Here is a 12,004-nt window from a genome sequence, read left to right as displayed (position 1 = left end):
CAGCATGGTACTGGCACAAAAACAGACATGAAGACCAGTGGAACAGAATAGAGGATCCAGATATGAAGCCACACAACTATAAGCAACTTATCTTTGACAAAGGAGCTAAAAATATACGATGGAGAAATAGCAGCCTCTTCAACAAAAACTGCTGGGAAAACTGGTTAGCAGTCTGCAAAAAACTGAAACTAGATCCATGTATATCACCCTATACCAAGATTAACTCAAAATGGATCAAGGATCTTAATATCAGACCCCAAACTCTTAAGTTGATACAAGAAAGAGAGGAAATACTCTGGAGTTAGTAGGTATAGGTAAGAACTTTCTCAATGAAACCCCAGCAGCACAGCAACTAAGAGATAGCATAGATAAATGGGACCTCATAAAACTAAAAAGCTTCTGTTCATCAAAAGAAATGGTCTCTAAACTGAAGAGAACACCCACAGAGTGGGAGAAAATATTTGCCAATTATACATCAGACAAAGGACTGATAACCAGAATATACAGGGAACTTAAAAAACTAAATTCTCCCAAAACTAATGAACCAATAAAGAAATGGGCATGTGAACTAAACAGAACTTTCTCAAAAGAAGAAATTCAAATGGCCAGAAAACACATGAAAAAATGCTCACCATCTCTAGCAATAAAGGAAATGCAAATTAAAACCACGCTAAGATTCCACCTCACCCCTGTTAGAATAGCCATCATCAGCAACACCACCAACAACAGGTGTTGGCGAGGATGCGGGGAAAAAGGAACCCTCTTACACTGTTGGTGGGAATGTAGACTAGTACAACCACTCTGGAAAAAAATTTGGAGGCTACTTAAAAAGCTGGACATCGATCTACCATTTGATCCAGCAATACCACTCTTGGGGATATATCCAAAAGACTGTTACTCCAGAGGCACCTGCACATCCATGTTTATTGCGGCACTATTCACAATAGCCAAGTTATGGAAACAGCCAAGATGCCCCAGCACTGATGAATGGATTAAGAAAATGTGGTATCTATACACAATGGAATTTTATGCAGCCATGAAGAAGAACGAAATGTTATCATTCGCTGGTAAATGGATGGAATTGGAGAACATCATTCTGAGTGAGGTTAGCCTGGCTCAAAAGACCAAAAATCGTATGTTCTCCCTCATATGTGGACATTAGATCAAGGGCAAACACAACAAGGGGATTGGACTATGAGCACATGATAAAAGCGAGAGCACACAAGGGAGGGGTGAGGATAGGTAAGACACCTAAAAAACTAGCTAGCATTTGTTGCCCTTAATACAGAGAAACTAAAGCAGATACCTTAAAGCAACTGAGGCCAATAGGAAAAGGGGACCAGGAACTAGAGAAAAGGTTAGATTAAAAAGAATTAACCTAGAAGGTAACACCCACGCACAGGAAATCAATGTGAGTCAATGCCCTGTATAGCTATCCTTATCTCAACCAGCAAAAACCCTTGTTCCTTCCTATTATTGCTTATACTCTCTCTACAACAAAATTAGAGATAAGGGCAAAATAGTTTCTGCTGGGTATTGAGGGGGGGAGCGGGAGGGGGTGGAGTGGGTGGTAAGGGAGGGGGTGGGGGCAGGGGGGAGAAATAAACCAAGCCTTGTATGCACATATGAATAATAAAAGAAAAATGAAAAAAATAAAAAATAAAATAAAAAAAAAATGGGACTATCTATCTATTTGTTATCCCCAGAAAACAATGTGAACTTGAGAATCATGACTGTGTTGTAATCAACTTGTATCTTCAGCACTGCCCAGCATTCTGTCTGCAACAAAATGCTTAATAAGCATTTATTCATACATTTATTAAATGTATGAATGAACAATTACGTGAATAACAAAAAAGCAATATCTAGTGAGTACTTTTATTTCAGGAACTGCACAAGACTATTGAATGCTATCTCCTTTACTGTTTCAGCATTCTTATGAAGTATTAATATGCTTATGGATAAGCAAGACAGTCACCCACAGTCACATGAGTAACAGCTGCTTAGCAAGGGTTCAAAGGCATATCTTTATCTGCGTAGTCCTTATCTTCTTATCATATCTTATTGCTTCAATGAAAAGAAAAGGGCGGAGAAAAACATTCACTGTAGTTCAGAATTTGTGGGATGGGGTTACCGCAAGGGCAAGCCGGGGACACACCCAGGAAAAACTGATTCAGGAGTTTCCCTGTTCACAGATGATCTGGATTCCAAGAAAGAGTACCCTTCAAGGAATACAAACAGAAAATCTGTTTCTCTCTCTCTCTCTCTCTCTCTCTCTCTCTCTCTCTCTCTCTCTCTCTCTCTCTCTTTCTCTCCCTCCCTACATGAAATTCTCTCCCTGCTCAAGGCCAGGGCAAGGCTTTGCTGACACCCTGACACCCTGGTACCCTTTTGCTAACCACAGGAAGAATTTCTTCTTGAAACCTCCTCCTTGCTTCTTACCTCAGTGTCAATATGATTGATTTCCTCTGGGTCACAATAAATTCTTTTAAAAGCAAAATCTCTCTCTTCATTTCCCTCTAATAAATTCAGGAAAGGAGGCAAATTTTGAAATCCTGCTACAGAAATCTTGCCAGGTTACAAAACATCTCAGATATCTACAAACTTCCCTACTTGGCATTCTGATGGGCTGGTCTTGGTCACTCCCACGATGAGGCTTCTTTGGAACACTGGTTTCTTTCTGGTCTCTTTAATAATGTTCATGCAAGAGTTTCTTAAACTTCTCTGAGATCAAGAGTATTACTTTAGCAATTTAGCTTAAAAGCTACTGTAAATTTAATTTAAAAGCTCCTGTGAATTCTTATTAGTGATTAGAAAAAAATTAGTCCACCCTCAAAGGACAGTTTGGAAATGCTATTGAATTTAAAAATGGACATGCTAAACAAAAATAACTCAAATGCCTTTCAGTAAGAGGGAAATAGGTAACTGAATTATAGAATATCATCAGTAACATAAGTGGATGGATTTTACCTGCATGCAACAATATGGATGCATGTGTTAGAAATCTTAAAAATCAACAAAACTATATACAGAACAGAGAAAGAATCTGCTTTGAAATTCAGGGTACGTTCATTTAATAGAAATGAAGCCCAAACTAAGTTTGCAGGAGATGATTTTTTTTTTTTCTTTTTTGGCAGCACTGGGGTCTAAACCCAGGGCCTCGAACTTGCTATGCAAATGTTCTTACTGCTTGAGCCACTCTGCCAGCTTGAAGGAAATTTTTTTAGGGAAATAAGACTTTCAGGGTCCCTCTGATAAGAGTATCATCTTGTCATATTCATAGTCCAAACTCATTAACTAAAGAACTTAATGCTTATTAAAGCAATTTATTCCTTTATAAGAGATATCATGTATATTTAATAAAGGTAAAGTTGTTTAAGATAGATGTTCTAAAGGGAAATAATCACAGGTGAAATCTGGATGATACAGCATTTAAGACCACATGTAATAAAACTTATAAAAATGTAAAATCTAGGGCTGGAGTCATGGCTCAAGCAGTAAAGCATCTGCCTAACAAGCATGAGGCTCTGAGTTCAAACCCCAGTACCACAAAAAAAAAAAAAAAAAAGCCAGGCTGGAGGCATGGCTCAATTGGTAGCACATCTGCCTAGCAAAAGCAAAGTCCAGAGTTCAAACCCCAGTACTGCAAAATAAATACATACATAAAAAGTAAAAACCATACTGTATTAACATGTCAATGGTCTTCTATGCCTTAAATATTCACACATTGTGCTTTAAATATATGCACACATGGTACAAGTTAAAAGCTACAGAGTGAAAGTTGCTTTATATCCTCAACAGTTCTATCTTTTCTGTTATTTTTCTCCACTTAGATATATTCTTGTGAATATATCCTTGTTAATCCTTTTAAAAAAACATAAAACTCTGAGTATTCATTATGATAGTATTATGCTTTCTAGTTTACATATGTGTTGTTTATATCATTTGTGGTATCAAGTTTCATGATAAAAATATAATTTAAAAACATTCATGTACATATCTTCTATCTCAGCAATTCTGCTTCTAGGAATTTATCTTATTAATATATAGGTATTAAATGAGCTACACACAAGGATATTAATGTGTTATTATTTGTAATTAAAAAATAAAAACAAAATATAGCCATGGAAACTAAATACATGAAGGCATATATAGTGGAATTGACTTTTAAAATCAAGTTGCAAATTGTATTTATAATACTAAATATGAAGGAACACCAGTCACTCACCTAACTCATTTTGTCCCTCTCTTGCTTTATTTTTGCCTCTGTGGGAAGCCAACAGGTGTATAGAATAAGCTGTGTGTTTGAGTTTGCCATAGCCCCAAACTGCAGAAGGGAGCAAGTATAGTTATGCCCAGTAATTTGCATGCTTGGATTGGCACAGCCTCAGCTGCAAAAGTGGGCAAAATGCAGTACAGTTGTTTTTCCTTTAATGTTTACATTCAGAGAGAAGCTGTCACAGGTTTCTCCTGTTCTGGAGGATTACAATGCCACGGCCCCTCCCTCAAGAATCGCCTCTCCACCTCGTGTTGCCACTGTATAACAAACTCACTGGAGTTGGAGGGGGCTGGTGTGTCTTCATCAGAGCACCCAGCCTACCTGGCCCCAGCTTTGTGCATGTTTTGTCTTCTGTCTGTTGTCCTTTCTGCATCTCCCCGTCGCTCTCAGTTAGATTTCTAGGACAAGCTCATGCGGGCCGTGAGATCTAACTTTTTTCCACCTGAGTCACTCTCCTCTGCAGTTACTTTGGATTCCAGGAGATACAGGACTGATTAATAACCATCTTTAATGATGAGGAATCAAAACAATGCCCCAAAATAGCAGGCTTTATAGGACAGATCACCCCATGATGAGATCACCCCCCAAATTAGGACAATTACCCATGATGGTGAAGCTGAACCTTGAAAACAATGGAAAAGGAAATATTTCCAATGTCATTCTACAATGCCAGCTAATAACAGAGCCATACAAAAACATTTCAAGAAAACTCCAGAAAAATATCCCTCATGAACATGGATGAAAGAATTCTCTTAACATATTAGCAAGCCAAATCCTGAAATATATAGTTTTATATATAGTGACCAAATGAGATTTATCCTAAGAATGTAAAGTTGATTTAATATCCAACAATCAATTGATATATTGCACAATATTAATAGAATAAAGCAAATACCCATGTGATCATTCAATATACACAAAAAAAATTTGAAAAAAATCCAATACCCATAGATACTAAAACAAATTCCAAAAACTAGAAGTAGAAAAGAACTTCCTCAACCTGATAAAGGACATCTGCCAAAAAACCTAATGCTAACATAATACTTAATTATGAAATATATAGAAAATCTCCAAGCAAAAGATCTTACTTGGAAATATATAAAGACTAGATAGCAATTTGGGATATACACAGTGACCAGGGTAGCCTCTTCTATGTCCAAAGAACAAAAGAGAAGGTTGGAGTTTTATTGGGAAAGAGAAAAATTACATAAATTGTTTTGAAAGAATATTCATTAGCAGTTGTGGCATTATGCAATGACAGTAGCTGGGTAAAACTGGTCTTAAAGCCATAGCAATTCATTTCAACTGCAGGATACTTCTTGGAGCAAATATTTATGACCTGAGTGTTTTCCCCAAGGCCTCTCAATTCTATCTTAGTTAGATATGACAGGAAGGAATCACTCGAACTTGTATAGTCAATTTTCACACTAACATTAAGCAATCAAAAAATGAAATTAAGAAAGCATAAAATTTGCATGATAATAAATTCAATAAAAAAATGCAAGACCTATGAGATGGTTGATTTGGGGTGTCAACTACACTGGATTAAGCTGGTAATCCAGTGGATAGCTGGTAAGGAAGATCACACATTTAATGCTAGCTTCGGCTGAATAACAAGACCCTGCCTCAAAACACACAAAAAAATCAGCAAAGATTTGAATAGACATTTTACCAAAGAAGATAGGCAAATGATTAAGAAGCCCATGAAAAGATATTCATTATTAATGGTTATTGGAAATATGCAAAATAAATTCAGTGCTACAAATTCCACTAGAATGGTTGTAATGAAAAAGACTGATGAGCTTGGAAGCATTGGCTAAAGTGGTAGAGTGCTTGCCTAGCAAGCACAAGGCCCTAAATTCAAACCCCAGTACTGCCAAAAATAGACTGATCATATAAGATGTTGACAAGGATGTGGAATGCTGGTGTAAGTGTTGGCAAGGATGTCTCAAAATCAGTAGGGTCACTTTAGAAAACAGTTTGACAGATTTTTTTAAGCTAAATATAAATTTACCATACAACCCAGCTATTACACTTTCCAGTAGCATGTAAGAAGAATGAAAACATGTGTCCTTGTAAAAACTTTTGTTGATTTTTCATAGAAACGTTAATCATAAGAGACAAAAAGTGGAAACAATCCAAATGTCCACCAATTTATGAGATCAACGGAACTGAATACAGGTCCAGAAATAAAGCCATATGTATAAGATCTATTGATTTTACAAAAAAGACACCAAGCTACTTCAATGGGGAAAATGATGATCTTTTCAATAAATGGTACTGAAGCAATTGTATTTATGGTTAGTATCATTTGTCCCAGGATAATTTGTTAAACATCATTACATAGTTAAAAAATTAACTATGTCTGCTACAGCACAACATATACAAAATTATCATGGGTCATGTAAGTAAACATACAAACTACAAATAAAAAGCTTCTACAGGAAAACATACAAGAAAGTATTTATGACCTTATAAGTGGTGCATTTCTTAGAATTTAAAAAGTATTAACTGAAAAAAATTGATAAAGTTTGAATTACACAAACTTGAGAGTTTCTTTTCTTTGGATCTACTATTTATAATGAAACATCAGGGATGGGGGTATAGCTCAGTGGTAGAGTGCTTGCCTGACACACAGAAGGCCCTGGGTTTGATTCTCATCATCACAAAAAAGGTAAAGTAAAACATCAAACAATGGACTGAAAAAAATATTTGCAGTGCATTTATCTGACAAAGAACTCTCTTCCAGAATATATAATGAGCTCCTATATTTCTATCATTAAGAATGCTGTAGGTCTGGCCCAGTGGCTTAAGTGGTAGGGTACCTGCCTAGCAAGTGTGAGGCTCTGAGTTCAAACAGCCAAAAAAAAAAATAATGCTATAAATTAAGGGCAAATAACTCGATACTCCACAAAAGAAAACATATAAATACCCCATGAAAATATGCTCAATGTAATCAGAGAACTGTGTATTACAACAATAATGGAAACTGTAAGAGTTAATGTACAGTATGAGAGCTATAGTTGGCAGTGTTGTATTGTATACTGGAAATTTGCTAAGAAAATAGATGTTAAGTGGAGTAGGGTTTTATTTTTTTGTGTGTTTTTTGTCTTTTGAGACAAGGTCTCTCTATGTAGCCCAGGCTGACCCCAAACTCCAGATCACCCTATCTCTACCCCATCAGTGCTGGAAGTACAGGTGTGTATACACCACTATACAAAGCCAGATGTTAAGTGCTCTTATCACATATACACAATAAAGGGTAATAATGTCAGTCAATACATATGTTAATTCTCTTGACCAATAATCACTTAATTATATGTGTATATACCTTAAATACAATAAATTTTTAAAAATTAAAAGTGAGATATCACTTCACACTCAGCAGTATGGCTACCACATGACCCAGAAATTCCACTCACAGGTATTTACCAAAATGAAAATATGTGTCCACAAAAGACTTGAATGTGAAAGTTCATAGCAGATTTTTCATAACAGTAAAAACTGGAAATCACCCCACATTAGTTATCTATTGCTGCATAACAAATTACCCCCAAAACTTAGTGACTTCAAACAATACCTTTATTATCTCACAATTTCTGTGGGCCTCTAGGGAGACAATCATCAGCTTCTGTGGGTCTGAAACTCAAAAGCAGTTGAACAGTGAGCAGGTGATTCTAGTCAAGGTCTCTCTTGATGTTGTAGTCAGGACGTCAGTCAAATGTCATCCTCAGAAGATTTGGATGAGGCTCAAGGGTCAGCTTACAAGCTGTCCCATTCAGTAGAAAGCCTTAGTTCCTCCTTAAATGTTCTTCTGTATCCACTGCTTGGATGGTTCCCCTGACTGAAAACCCAAGAGAATAGACAAGGTAGATGTCACAATGCTACTTATGACCAAGTCTTGCATCACACATGACCATTTCTGACAGGTTCTCTTTGTTAAAATTAAGTCACTAGATACAACTCACACTCAAGATGGAAAGAAAATAAGCTTTACATTCTGACAGAAAGAATGTCAGAAATTTGGGAGGCATATTTTAAAACAACAGACACATGTATCCATAAAGAAGTGAATGGCTGAACAAATTGTGATATATTTAAATAACAATAATCCTCAGTAATTAAAAGGGGACCATACTATTGATACACAAAACAACATGGATGAATCTTAAAATGTGCAGAGTATAAGAAATCAAACAGAAGGGAATACATGTACTCAATGAATCTTTATGTAAAGTTTTAGAAGAGCAAAACAACCTAAAACGATAGAAAGCAAATCAGTGCTTGCCTAGAGCACAGATAAGGAGAATTATTGTAAATTAGCATGAAGAACTTTCTGGAGTAATATAAATGATCTACATCTTCACTAAAGTGGTGATTACCTAGATGTTTACATTTGTCAAATCTCAGTAAATATGTTCATTAATTATATAAATTATACCTATATTATGTAAGAGAAAAAAGGAAATAAACCAAAGTAGGGGCTTCTGAAGAAGCACATTAAGAGGTTTGAGGGGAAAAACTGAAAATATGGGACATGCAGGAGATGGGATGAGAAGACAATAATGCCCTTATACTCCCTGATGTCACAGAGCAGCAGAGAGCGACCTTCTGACTTACCTCTGGGAGCATCTTTCTGGCACGTTTCCTCTGAAGCCTCCCATTCCTTCTTAACCACCATTAGAGGCAGTGGCTAATTGTCTGTGGGCTGTGGGCCTCCCAGTCTTGGCAGCAGTGATGAGCCATTTCTCCCTGTAGAACGGGAGTCCTGGGATTCCTCCCTCCCTTCATCACCTCACCATACCTCCTTTTCTACCTCCAGTACCACAAAAAAGAGAAGTTAACTCACCTGGGTGAGGAAAAGAAGTCATTAACAAAGAACTTCATAGTGAAGAGCTTTCTCTAGATGACAAGGGGCAGAACGATAGGGAAATGTGATTAGTGCTTGCTTCTTCACCTGCCCACCTGGTTTCACATCCTAACCTTGGTGCTTACTAACTACACTTTCCAGAACAATTTCTCCTCCACGTGCCTTCATTTCTTTATCTGAAATAGAAGATAATATTAATACCCACCTCTTGAAGTTGTTGAGGAAAAATAAACAAAGTGCCCAGGGAAATAAGTACTTGTGATCATTACTCTTACCTGAATTCTAAGCTGTAGTCAATTTCAAGGGTGTGATATTTCTCATTAATTTGCCTTTAGTTTTCACTGGGAGAATCAAGAGGAGGCTCCAACCAAACCAGAAGCTCCTTGTCATGGGGAGGCTCTGACAACAAGGTGATGAGGAGATTCTACTTTATTGCAAGTAAGTTGAAAGTTTATTCTTCTACAACCCACCATTGGGGCATGTCCCCAGCAGTGTTTAGAATCAAACAGAATCTAAAATCCTGGCCCTGGCACTTATTGGCTGGGTAACTTTCAGCAAGTTACTTACTGTCTCTGAGACTATTTTCTTCTTTTGTAAAGAAGGGATGATAACTAACCTGCAGGGTTGTTGTGAGAACCACATATTTCAGGAAATTATTTAGCACAGTGGCTGGGATATAAGGAGCATTCAACAGATAACCGTTGAAACAATAGGTGATTATCATTAATAGGTTATAACAAAAGGTATGTTGTACAAAAAAATTATACCTCATAGCCTTGCTGCACCTAGTACATGACTGGTCCTTTGATGGCCAATAAAGGAATAAATGAATGCATATGTGTGTCGAATTCATACGTAATAAGGAAGAGTGGTGCTTGTCTTTTGTGGTATCAGAGAAAGAGACAATATTATTAAAGACAGAAAACCAGAGAAAATAGTCAAAAGAAGATACATACTGAAGAGATTCAGAAAAAAAACATAAAAGTGAGACAAGTTGCCAAGAGAATAAGAATGTGGGAAATGCTACAGTTCACAGATGAATAAAACATGATGGACAATTGCTGAGATAGAGAAAACATGGTACCGTGAAGTGTAGAAAGGAAGGAAGAACTAAAATTAATACAGAGCACTTACTTTTTCAGAGGGACAGAAGATTATGCCAGGTAGGGTACACAGAAGGAGTCTAAGACACTGGTAGCATTTGTTCTGTTCTTAAATGAGGTATGGAGTTGCAAGAACAACAGGTGTTTATTGTATTATTCTAAAAAATCCAGATTTTTAATATATTCTTTTGTTTGGATAATTGATTTTTTAAAAGGGAAAAAATATTATCCTCAATACTTTTCAAAACCCAGGGAAAAGTAATGATGAAGGAAGGGAAACAGAAGACAAAAAAGAAGTCTGGACAAAAAGAGAGATGGCAAGTAGTTCTTAACACAATTCAGAGGCCCTATGATGGGGAGATGATACTGCTTCCCATAAACTCCCACAGCACTTTCTGCCAACAGGGCCACCAACCTGCTTGCACCTTATCCCCTAAATGGCCTTCTTAAGATGTCTGTTCTCAGAAGACCCCACAGTTCCTGCCTCTTCATTGTCAACGTGGCTACCCAGTCCACCCCATCTTTAAGATCACCATCTGTATCCCAACAGCAAAAACCCATGTCACCTCCTGCAGAGGCTTTCCTGGACTCCCCCATCCCAGATTCCTCTTGACTATACAGACTTCCTTCTCTCATCCACACATCTGTAATTCATTTGCTTTCAATTCTTGGGGGTCTCAACAGTTTCCATGTGTTCCCCAGCATTTACTGAACGTTCAAGGCCACACTCCTGCAGCCTCTTGGCTTCTCCCTGTGGGGCCTGAATGTTAAGACTGGTTGTTTCAGTGACTGAGGAAAGACTACCAAAAAGAACAAGGTCAAACATTTATAATCTGGACTGGATCTTCCATGAGAAATTTTTCTATAAAGGACATTATTGGCAAAATTATGAGTATGGTTTACAAAGTAAATAATAGTATTTTAATCAATGTTGGATTCCCTTTTCTTTTATATATAATAATTTCCATTTTCATAGAGATGTGAAGTAATAAAGAGGAATTACATGTCACTCACTCTCCAATAGCTCAGAATAAATGTAATTGCATATACAAAGAAAAAATGGAATTATAAAAAGTATAAAATATCAATAATTGATTAATATAAATAAAAGGTATGCAGGAATTCTTTAGACTATTCTTAGAAATTTCCTGTAGGTTGACTTAGAGGGGGGGAAGTGCTGGGGTTTGAAATCAGGGCTTCACAATTGCTGGGTAGATGCTCTACCACATAAATCACTCCACCAACTCTGTAGGTTGACCTTTTATTTAAAAAAAAAAATTAAATCTCACCAGGCACCGGCAGCTCACACCTGCAATCCTAGATACTCGCGAGGCTGAGATCAAGAGAACTGCAGTTCAAGGCCAGCCTGGGCAAATAAGTTCATGAGAGCCCATCTCCAAAATATAACCTGAGCAAAGTAGACTGAAGATGTGGCTCAAGCAGTAGGGTACTTACTCTACAAGTGCAAAGCCCTGAGTTCAAATCCCAGACCCACCAAAAAATTTTAAATCTCAATTAGTGGATATAATTAAGGCAGTATTAAACAAATCTAATTTCTACTTAAACATTTAAATATCAACTCAATTTATTTTACTATTGATGTAATCTTATCTGAAAAGGAAAAGATAAAAATACTGTAGTTTTGTAATCTCTAAGCCCCAAAACAAGACAATGGGCAGCATTTTCACCTTATTTTGCCACATTGCACATAATGTTAAGTTTTGATTAGGGCTTTTCCTTTATACACAAAGC

Source organism: Castor canadensis, chromosome 8 (assembly GCF_047511655.1).
Source record: "Castor canadensis chromosome 8, mCasCan1.hap1v2, whole genome shotgun sequence".
NCBI lineage: Eukaryota > Metazoa > Chordata > Mammalia > Rodentia > Castoridae > Castor > Castor canadensis.
Note: the sequence above shows the minus strand (reverse complement) of the source record.